Genomic DNA, 12,045 nt, shown 5'->3' with positions numbered 1-12,045 from the left:
GGGTTGAGTACAGGCTGGGGGGGGAAGTAAGGAGATGAGGGGGCAAAATATAGACCAGTGTAGGGGGAAATAGGAGTGAAATGAGCAGCTCCAGGGCCAGGGAAGTGAACAGAAGTTCCATTCACCAGTTTGACTTAAATCAAATAAGTCTGATACTACATGGATTCAGGATTATCTTAAAACTTGGTTCTGCAATTTTTAGACCAGTCTGTGTTCATGGAACTTCTCTTCAGTTATAGGTTTACACCGATTGCTGGTGTCACCAAGACTGGGTCTGTAAGTGTAAAGTTGGCACCAGGACCAGCTAAGTTTAAATCAGGCGGCCATTTTGAACCTAAGTAACCTGCCAAACGTCTGTACTTACCCACCACCTTTTTCCAGCTTGATACCACACAAATACACATGCCACCCTCCGTCTTCTTGGCTCCCAGAGCCATTGAGACTAGGCTGGAAAAGAAGAGTAATGTATTAAACACCAATATTTTGGGGGTGTGGCTCTATGGCCCCTGCTATATGTTTCATATAATAAACAATTAAACTGGCTAATCATGCAATATTATTTAGACTGGCCACAAGTGCAAAGTAATGATCACTTGATAAAAAATGACTATCCAGCTATAAAAGAGCCAACCAGCTATAATGTTAGTGCTTGAAAATGTGTAACAACTCCATAGCTGGTTTCTAACCAGCTTTAATTTGGACATGCAGCAAGGTCCTATGGGTATACTCTCTGATGCAGCTCAGCTAATTGTATGTTGACATGTTCTCATTTGCTTACATTTCTTCCCTTCACTCTTGTCCAGTGAGCTGAAAAGACCCACTCTGGAGTTCTATATCGCATGGGATAATAACATGTAGGTATTTAGGATGCTTTTGTTTTGCTTGAGTAGGAAAACTAAAACTTTTAAGTTGCTTTTCATATTTCTATCTACATGGGTTACTTCAGGATAAGGGACTAAATTCAAACCTAAGCAGGTACAACACTTTGAGCTTCAATGGTATTAGTCACTTACACCAGGGTACTACAGGCATTATGTTTCTACTGAGAGAAACACAGCTCTTCTGGTTGAAACTGTGAGTGTACAAGCATTCGCACAGTTTCTCTTTCAGAACAAAAATGGTGGTTCCAGGAGAAAAATAGCCAACCCAGTAGAGGTCACTCCCAGGAGAGTTTCTTCTGGGAGAAAGAACACATGTATACTTCCCTGCCTCTAGACTCCTCCCAGGGACCAGGAGGAGTTAAGTGGCAGGGAAATTAGCCATGCATTCTGCCACCTGCTGTCCCCATGGCTTCCCAGTGTGAGGAGCAGGAAGGTGCTTGGCTGTACTGCTCAGCCCTGGGAGCCAAGAAGACTGAACAGCCAATGCTTGCTCCCCATCCGCTCCTCAGAACAAGGTCCCCAGTAGGGAACAGACTGGGACTTGGTCTCGCTGCTCCAGTTCCTCTGGGAACAGAAGGATGGAAGCAGCCACATGCTATTCCCAGACAGGGATAACCCTGGTCTGAGGAAGGTGCAAGGAACGGGGGAAACAGAGGTAGTTGCAAGCTGAACACCTGCATTGCTCCCTCTCCTACAAACATTTCTAGCAGTGAAAAAATTTACACCACTAGAAATGAATGCCAATTCATGGCCCAGGTATAAATTTTACCATTTACTTAAAAAACCTCACTTTTTTTTTTTAAATCTTTTCTGAAACCAAAGGTTTACATTCTATTCTGCCATTTACATGCAGAAGTGTGAGTAATTTTTGCAAACATTTTCCCTAATTCTGGATAAAAGTTGCATAGGGTTTGCTTTCCAATGAACTGATGTACTCTTCTGACATATAAAAAAAAAAAATCACTATACTTTAATCATCAGGCATGTTTCTAAACGCTCCAGTCCACAGGTAATTTTTCAGACCTTCATATCTGTAACTGAGCCTATGCAGCATAGTATCAACACATGTTTAATAACCTAATTCGAGTACTTTTGACACACAAATCAGACACATATAATGCCACCTGTGAAACATGTAAACACATTCAACACATGTTACCATAAGTGAAACTGCATACAAAATTCTTGATTTTTATTTCTTCCTTCTAATTACAAAATGAAGACTGTTTTTATAAAACAGCAAAGCTACCTGTGGACTGACAAGTCTGACTTTCAAAAGCCGAGTTTGGCATAGACGCTACTGTGTTACCATGGAAACTTACATTTGTGGAGTTTGATTTAATAAGAGCCATTATCTTTAGAAAACACCGTTTTCTGAGACTTCCTAGCTGGAACAAGGAAAAAAAACCCTAAAATGGCTGGTGTGTCTGCTTTTGAAGCACTTAATAAATTAATAGTCCTCCAATATTCTATTTACCCAATAAAACTATGCCATAACAGGATTTCTAAAGTAGTACACAGTCATAGGGTATATTCATCTTTATTACAATGAGGTTTTTTGGTAATTTTCCTAGCTCTGCCACTGACTTGGGACCCTGGCCTCAGTATATCACTCTACTCCTTTTTTGCCTTTTATGTATATATTTGCATACACCTACCTTGCTCAAAATATTCATTTAATTCTACTAGACTCTACATGTACTCAGGGATGGATCCATGGGCTGTGCAGTGGTGCAATCACACCTATTCCCATTGATTCTGGTCCACCCAAAATTGAAAATGAACTGCCCAACAGTGGCAGCAGCACTTCTCTTCAGGCAGCAATGAGGGAGTCACTTGAATTCATGGCTCATTATAATCTACTTGATTCTTTCTAAAATCTTTATTCCACAGGTGTTAATAACCCTTTCTCCCTTTTTAATAGTCTTGATGGCACTAATTAAGATATTCTTTCTTCTGCAATTCTGCTGTCTGTCAGATGCTCTTCTTAAGGTAGCTCCTATTTCAGAGCCTTACAGTTATTTTTAACTTCAGCTAAAAACTAACTTAGGTGTGGAAATAACGTTCAGTGAAGCACTGGATGCACAATTAAAATACTCAAGAAGGCTAGATTTTGTTTGATGAATCTGAAAGAGATGTATATTTAATTCTAATGACAACAAGACTAAAGAAACAACATTTATTAATTTTTTTGCCTAGTTTGCTGTGTTTTTATATGTAACATAGAAAATTCATGTGCATTCCAATATTTTTTTTAATTTGTCTGGAACCAAATATTGTCCTAATAACTGCTTTCCAAAAAAAAGGCAGAGTTCATGATCTGCAAGATTCACATTCTAAAAATAGTACAGCATTTTATTAGTAAAACTATTTGAAATCACTGAGCAAAAGGTGTTAAATAAGTGCAAAATACAACTTTTGGTATGGAATTTCACTCTACATATGCATTGTACTTCTTAGTACCATGGAATCCTCACTGAGGAAATACAGAAATAACAGGTTTCATCAAATCAATCCTAAAACTTCGCGTCACCCAAAGAGTGAGTTTTGTCCAAAAAACAATTTTCTATAAATACTTAAAAACATAGACCACCTTCTCAGCAACACCCTCCTAGTCACCATGGTTGTTACCAGCCTATATACTCACATCCCATATCAGGGTGGCATTCAAGCCTGCCTTACATATCTACAAGAGCAAGATTACAACTCAGAGTACAGACCCAAAGATATTACTGACCTTATACACTTCATCCTCACACAACTTCACTTTCAATAACCAACACTTCCTCCAGACCATGGGCACATCTATGGGCACCAAAATGGCTCCACAGTATGCCAACCTTTTCATGAGCCACCTGGAAGATAAATTCCTCAAGGACTGTACTATCAAATCCTTGCTATACTTAAGAGCTATCAATGACATCTTCATCATTTGGATTTAAAACTTGCAATCTCTGATTGAATTTCTGATGGAAATCAACAAGCACCATCCCTCCTATCTCTGGAATACTCCAACACCAACATTTCCTTTTTAGACATGATGGTAACTATCCAGAATGGTAAAATACAGACCACCGTATACAAGAAACCCACAGACCAAAATCCATATCTACACAGAACCAGCAAATCACCCTAAACACATCAAGAAAGCTGCAATATACAAACAACCCCTCCAATACTACCAAATTTGTACTGAGAACACCCGTGATTGTCACTTCACAAACCTCAAAAGGGCCGTCACTCAACAAGGACACTCCTCCAGAGAGAGAGAGAGAGAGAGAGAGAGAGAGAATCATATTTTTGAAAGACCCACCCAGATATCACAAGAAGAACTGCTATGGTACAGAAGAAAAAACTCAATAAATCACACACCGCTGGTTGTGACATATCATCCCTCCCTGGAACCTATATATAAAATACTCAAACACTTGCAAATATGCTAGAAGGAGACCCAATTCTTAAAGGTATCTTCCCAGAACCACCTATCCTAACCTTTAAACAACCACTGAACCGTGTCAATTTCATCACCAAAAGCAAATTTCTTACAGCTCAAAACACAGCGAATGGATCCAGACCATGCCAAGAACAAGAAATATAAAACACATCACCACCACCCCCACAATTATTACAACAGAACCATTAGCATTCCTGTATCTTATAGCTGCACCTAGAGAAATGTACTATATCTTATCCAATGCACCATATGCCCTGATGGAAAGTATGTAGGAGAGACCAAACAACAACTGCGTACCAGAATGAATGCACACTTCTCACAAGAAAACAACTCTCTCTCCAATTCATCAATCGGAATTTACAAAACTCCTTTCACAAACGAGCCTATGAACTTCACTTCATCTATCTACTGGATGCAAAAAATCATGAAGTAAATATAGACACTGGATTTATGACACCTTCCTAACATCTGACTCCCCAGATAAATCCTCCACTTTTTACCAGCTATATTCATTCCCTTTCCTCCTCTCCCATCTCTCATCCTTTCACTACACCTACATTCATTCCCCTTCCCACCTGCACCTCCTCACCTGTCTCTCACCTATTGACCAACCCAATTTACATTTTAACTGACTAGCTTTATTGCAGATGTACTGGCCTCTGACTGCTTTACTACTCCATCCAGGAAGAGTACAGACCATCTGCAGATGCTCCCTCTGCCTGATGAAGGATAATCATACCTGAAAGCTTGCAAAAAATAATTTTTCCAACTATTTGAGTTGGTCTAATAAAAGGTATCAGATTTACCTAAAGAACTTTGTCTGCCTATTCCTTAGACCAACACAGCTACAACTGACACCCCTGAAGTCCCCAAATAGAAATCTAGCCACTTTCTCTGAAAAGCTGAGCTACCCCCATTAACTCTTAAACCTAATTTGGACCATTTAAATGCTAATCTTGTCAACCCATTGTGTGCACTTTTAGCAGAATTACTCCCATGCTAGAAGACTATAGCAAGACTAAAACCACCTGTTTCCATTCATTTACATAGACATTCACTCCAAAGCATGCACCCACATGTAAATGCTAACTAAAACTCTTTACACACTTTCCAAAACTAATTAACCCACTTTTTAATTGCCAGTTTCTTACAACAGTTCATTTCAAAGTCCTTAGGTCTATCTAAATTTGTTTAATTCTGCCACTTTTCCTTGGCAACTTCACATTGGCTATTTTGGTCAATTATCTTAGTCTCTCTTGTGGATACAATCGGTCTTTGATCACTGTCTAGATTGCTTTAATCTACATTTAATTCACTTCTGCTACTTAGGCTTGTATGGCCTTGGACAAGTGATTTTACATGACTTTCATCATCTGCCATGAAACAAGCTGATGTACAACCTTCCTATACTGCTACAGTTTGTTTTCTGAGCATGTGGCTTTCCCTGGTTTCTGAAATGCATACTACTTACTCAACAGGTACAGTCAACTCACATAAGATGAAGACCTGAACTATAAGTATTGGGTAGAAGGGTCAAAAAGAAAAAGAACAGAAATGTTTACTACTGTATATTTGAAAAGTTTTTATTCACCTCATGATGTCATTACCGAGTAAACAAAAAAATACCTGCTTGTCTAGAAACGATTACAGCTATTACAACCATTACAAATACTATGTTGTGTTCCCAGTAATTCTGAAACAGCAGTAAACTGCTAACATTACAAGGAGATATGACAACACAAATTAGTTAAACTAATACATAAAGATGTTTTGGCACAAGACTCCATGTAAGATTAAATTAAATATATACATAACCAAACCACACACACAAAATTTAGTTTAATTCAAAACACAAAGGGAAAAAAAAGTGGGAGTTTCGAGGACCAATTAATTACAAAAAAAAAAAATTAAAAAAAAAACCAAACTACATTACAAACTCCATAATGTAAGGTGGAATATTACAAACTAGGTAAAGTAATAGCCTAAACTTACATGCTATAAAAAGTTACCTGGTAGAAATTTTCCAGCTATTTACTCTGCCAATACATTACAGAACAATTTGCCTCCTATTTTACTTATTCTATTGCTTCTTGGTTAAATGCTTTCCAATTATTTACAGCTCTCTATGGACTCTTCCCAATAGAATCTAACGGATTTTCTGGGCCCCTATACTTTATTATGTGGCCTTCATTCTCAAAGAATTACTCCTTTACACAGTCCTCCAGATTGACTGGTATCTTACAAATGTCTAAAATTCTTGGCATGACTTCATTTCAACTACAACTCCTTAAAAATAGGTCCATAAACTAGCATCACAACTTAGGGGTGTTGCAAACTCTTTAAAATGCATTTCACACTTTCTATTATTTGCTGTTACAGTATGCTGTTTTTCAAGAGACTGCATTTCAGTGGTGGGTGATCTAAACCCAGTAGATCTACTGTTTAATTCTCTTCTTATTTATACCAGTTTAAGTCAGGAGTAGTTATTAAATCAATGGAGTTACACTGGTATAAAAAACAAATGACAATAAGATCCTAATTAAGTCTAGAGTATGTAAAGTACCCTGGGAAAGAAGTGTACATGGATGTAGATCATATTTTAATTTAGCTCCAAGTAACTTGCACATAAAAAACATATGCAAAATACTTCTATACAAAATATTTTTATTATCAGTACATTTGCTACTAGAAATGAAGGCCAATTTCTGCACCAAGTCAACTCCTTCAGGTCACTAACTATTATCATGCTTTTTGAAGAAAAATCATTCCATCTTGATGTGCATTTCAAGTTCCTGCTATATAAAAGAGCTTCTTTATATTTTCAGAAAAAAAAATATATAAAGAAAACTGCATGATTTAAATATATTTATTCTACAACTCATGGCAACTCTTGATATTATTTTCTTTAAAACAGTTTACAGCTCATGGCATGATGGAACATTTTTAAAGGAAATAGAGTCTGTCTGTTGCCAGCATCTTCCGATATTCCAATCTTCCAGATGTTTTCTGGAAGGAAATTTTAGCATCTTCAGCAAGCTCTACAAGAGAAAAAAGATACAATATTATTTTTTTTTAATGTTTTTACCTTCTAAGCCCCCAATCCTAGTATCTAATTGTCATTTGGATTTTATTTGTGATCAACACCCTGCCTCATATACATAGCCATGCAGCACTTTTACAATACAATTGTGCACAATCCTTACACCAAGTGAAAATAAATACAAGTCAAGGAACGGCAATCTTACCTGCCTAGGTTTACAGTTTTTCAGGCCAAGAAGATCATTAGTCTTTTTATTTGTCTTACTCTTCTCTTATAGCAATATAATTTCTAGCAGAAGATATAGTATCTGCCAGAGAAACAGATGGGGAAAATCTTAAATTGATCTTTGGTTTACTTCCTTTCCCAGACTCTTTAAAATAAAGCACTGATGAATGCAGAGAAACTGAAAGTAATGAAATTCAAATTGAGAGAGAAAAATGAAAATAAAAATAAAAAAATCCAGTGTTATAGACCATGCACAACTTACTAGTGTGTGATGACAAATACACACCTGTTTCAAATCTAACTAAAAATATTCATTCACTATAACAAATTTACCACCACAGGGCTTGTAGTGACTTCTGTATCCGCAGTCACGACCAGTACCTTGTGCTCACTGAGAGAAGTGGGTCTCTGCTTATACTCCTCTTCTGATCTTCTCCTACATCCCCGTGTTCTCTCTTATCTGTAGCCGACATATAAATATGGAGTGACTCCACATACAAGAATAAATAACCAGAAGTGGTGTGGACTGTCAATGATTTCCAACAGCTCTACACAAGTAAAGATGGTCAGCTCACTGGGAATTTTTTTTTTATGAGAAAGTTGGGCTGAATCAAATCAAAGTGTCTATAATGAGTCAATTCTTATCATCACATGTGCTAACAAACCTGGTCTCCAAGAGCTGAATTCAGAAAACATTAGGTGCTTACACTCCACACAGAGTGAGTGAAGACAGAGTTAGGCATCTAAGAAATGGATTCACAAGAACCATTACCCTGAGTTAGAAGTTACCTAGAACTAGCCAACTGGAAAATGCTGAAAATAAGAGTGTATCTTAAGCTTTTTCTGAGGCTTAGAGGCCTTATTAAGGACTGCAAATAGTGATTTTCCTGTGCTTGGGATCAACAACATGGTATCTTCTCCTGAACATGGGAGTCTATCCCTTTTAAAACAAAAAACCTGAATACGATCTTCTTTTAAAAAGATTGGGGGCGGGGAAGAGAAGGTGGTTAATCTGGTTGCATTATACAGTCACCGTATCAAATGTATAACTAGTCCCAAACTTTGAAGCAAAAGGGTGATTATCTGGAAGCAGGCATAGGTTTGATTTGGTTTTTTTCCTGATAATAGTATGAAGTGGGACTGGCAATCATATTCATAATTGATGAGTGTACTGGGGCAAGTCACTTCCCTTTTCTTGGGTTCAGTCTCTCTCATTTTTGCATAATGACAATGATGCGTATTCATCTACACAAAACAGGTGAAAGCAATGGATTAATGAACACGAAGTTTTTAAAATGTTAACAAAAGTGCTTCTATACATAAACTTTCCAAATTGTACTGGCAAACAGGTAAGTGTGCCTAAGTAAACAGTACTGAGTGCAAATATTGGATCGGCACATATAAATGAAGGCTCAACAATGCTCGTTGTGACTTAAAATCTGGATCCCAAATACATGTTTTGGTGTCTAGAGTTTCCATTTGGGTAGAACTAACCCATTGGTTCTCCAATCTTCTTTCAACAGCATTCAGGACTAAGCCCCAAAAGATATGATTCTATATGGCTCCAAATACCTTTTTGTTCAATGAGCAAGGAGAAATAGCAATTGGTTGCAAGTTCGTGGCAGAATCCAAAAGAACAAAATCTTTCAGTTCCCAGGCCCATATACTAGAAATGTCATCTAAAGACTAAACAAGTCACATAGATGCTCCGTCATCTTAAATTTTGCAGATCTTTGCTGACAACATCAAATTGATGCTCAGAATAAAACTTAGAAGAGTTTTCCTTTCATAAAAAAAAAAAAAAAAAAAAAAAAGATCCTGCTGCATTTTTAATGCAAGTAACTCCTAATGTAAAACATTCTGAGCTGGGCTCAAATTACAAATGAATGTATTTTAGCTTATGCTAAAAACCCTTTTAACCCCATCACAGCCACTGCCAATTTGGCAGGAAATTTTGGCTGAGCAGGGGAGTTTTCAGGGACAGAGTGAGTGTTACTGAAAAGCAGACTCTGTCCCTTCTTTACAAAACCTCATTTGGCCATGACTCTGGAAAATATATTTTCTTCCTTCTGTATTCTCAAAACAAGGTATATGTCTTATTTGGAGGAAATGTGGTAGTTATGATTTCAGGGGGGAAGGAGGGAGGAAGGAAAGATTGTGGTCATGTAATTAAAGATTACCTCACACTTCATTTTCACCGCAATTTGATAACCTTCCTTCTAGCATACACTAAATGTTTTGAGTACTTGATTTTCCAATAATGTTCTTTTAAAATAATTTTTCACTGTTTTTCACCAATACACTTTTAACAAAATGTTTGTGAGTAAACTACTTTAAAAGTTGAATACAAGTGATCAAGTATAAAGGAGCAAGAGGTGGAAGACTTTTAGCAGAAAATAGGCTAGGTCTCATCTCTCAGTATTGTTTATACAAAAAGAAAGGAAAACTCATTACAAAGCTCACCAGACTTTCTTAAATACTCTTATATGCATCAGTGCACAAATCCTTCATCATCTTTGCCAAACTTTATTTCATACGTACGTCTTTTAGCACCCTGTATACACTAGGCATTTGGACAGTGACTTTTTACCTGTCAAGTTACCAGGTCAGTTAATAGTTTCACATGCCACTGTGCTGTCAATGGTAAATATGTTAAACTTTTATGACTGGATGTCACAGTAGAGTTCCTCAATTAGGTAGAGTTCCTCAGCTTAAAATATTGCTCTTTTAGATATACAAAGAAATGAAATGTTTCTCTGAGCACCTGTCTAAAATATCTTAGGGAAGAACTCTTGACCAAATTACAACTCTATTTTTTTTATACTGCAGTATATACAGTATTCACGGCATCTAAAGGAACAAGTAAGTTAGAAAAACTATCACTGAAAATAGTTTACAGTTCCACAAGGAATGCCACATATACCGCATGTTAAGTAAAATGTTACATATGGTACATGAGTTATGGTATATATTTTTTTAAAACATTAGTTGCGTGTGAAATGGTAGTTACCATCGGCTACCAAGTCTCTTCTGAGACACTGTACTCTTAGCATTCAATACAAAAGAAAATTCACTCTCCAATCAATTATTCAAAGGGAAAAATAGCTCAAATGTTTAAAATCAGATCTAGCACAGAAACAATATCTTGTTGAATCTTTATTTCACTTTTTGCTATCTATGCCGATGTTGTTCTTTTGTTAAAAATACACCTGAGCCTTTTATAATCTTTCAGTTATAGATGTAGGCATTTTCATTAAAAAAAATTATTGAATATCTGCCATTCACAGTTTGTTACATTTTTTAATATATTGGAAGCTCCTGAATTGCAGTTCTACAGAATAACTGTATTGGTTTAAAAAAAAAAAAAATCAATGTATTCATTCTAATAATATCTCAAAAGATGCACAGAGTATTAGATCAGCACATTTAAGTTTACTCATGTTTCCTTTTAATTGATCTATACACAGAAGGAAAAGCGGGGAAATAAACCAATCTTTAGACAATGCACTTGGAAAGCAGCACAAACAACTTTTTATTTCATACAAGATCAAAAGCTAAAAAATATCTCCAATTCTTATCAGGACATAAGGATCCAACATGAAAATAACTAGACATTTGTGCCTATTCTCAGTATGTTAAATGAGCAATGAGAACAAAAATCTACAACCAGCACAAGCATTAGCTGTAATGACCACGTTTTCTCATGCATTTCAGAATGACATTTCAGAAAATTCAATCAAGGTTCTGATTTTCTGAATGAAATCTATTAAATAAACCAGAAACATCATGGAGTACATGAAAAAGAAATCAGTCTTCTACATCAGGATACATTTATCAGAACATTAACCAACACTTGTACAGTAACTAATCTGTTACGATTTAAGGTAGTAATGAAAATACTTCTGATTTTTAACCTCAAGGCCGTCAAAAAAGGAAAATAAAATCTATTACATTAAAACTGTCACTGGAGAATTCTCTGAGGTCCACAATAGAATTTCTGGAGCCTACTAGCACATCTGAGAAGAGCTGGTCTCCATCTTTTTCATGACAGTTTTCAAAGAATCTCTGGTTTCCTCCCAGCATAAAAAGGGAACAATTTGTGAAAATCTCAAAAACCAGTTCCTAACAATCTCAAGCCATAACTCAAGGTGAAGCCATGAACAAGTTACTTAGGCTCCCACATTAAATAAAGACTGAGCAAGTTATCCTACAACCCCATTTTATAATTTATTTGTGTGTGTTTAGTTATATCACTCTATACAGGGACTGATATAACACACACAAACATACACTCCAAGGATTCTGTCCGTGCTGTGAAAAAGAAGGATGAGGAGGAATCCTACAAATTAATCCTCTCCTTAGCCCAGGTTCTCACCCCAACCAAATCAGAAAAACATTAGGTATAGGAGACTTTCCATGAAATCTTTGGGGGGGGGGGGGGGGGG

The 12,045-nt window shown here is 36.7% G+C and overlaps 1 protein-coding gene and 1 long non-coding RNA gene across 2 annotated transcripts in view; both read right to left on the bottom strand.

The window, feature by feature from the left end:
* The window catches only part of ERC2 (ELKS/RAB6-interacting/CAST family member 2), a 1,129,221-nt gene that overhangs the window by 839,714 nt on the left and 277,462 nt on the right, over nt 1-12,045 (bottom strand). The gene's annotated exons all lie outside the window — the stretch shown is intronic.
* On the bottom strand, nt 6,222-10,323 carry LOC109289100. The gene is made up of 3 exons (XR_002095298.1): nt 7,934-10,323; nt 7,581-7,682; nt 6,222-7,373 (listed from the first exon to the last, which is right to left on the bottom strand). It is a non-coding gene; the product is annotated as an uncharacterized LOC109289100 (long non-coding RNA).

The sequence above is a fragment of the Gavialis gangeticus genome, unplaced genomic scaffold, assembly GCF_001723915.1.
Source record: "Gavialis gangeticus isolate Ggan-Ray unplaced genomic scaffold, GavGan_comp1, whole genome shotgun sequence".
NCBI lineage: Eukaryota > Metazoa > Chordata > Crocodylia > Gavialidae > Gavialis > Gavialis gangeticus.
The sequence above is the reverse complement of the archived record's forward strand: the minus strand, read 5'-3'. Positions and strand labels throughout refer to the sequence as shown.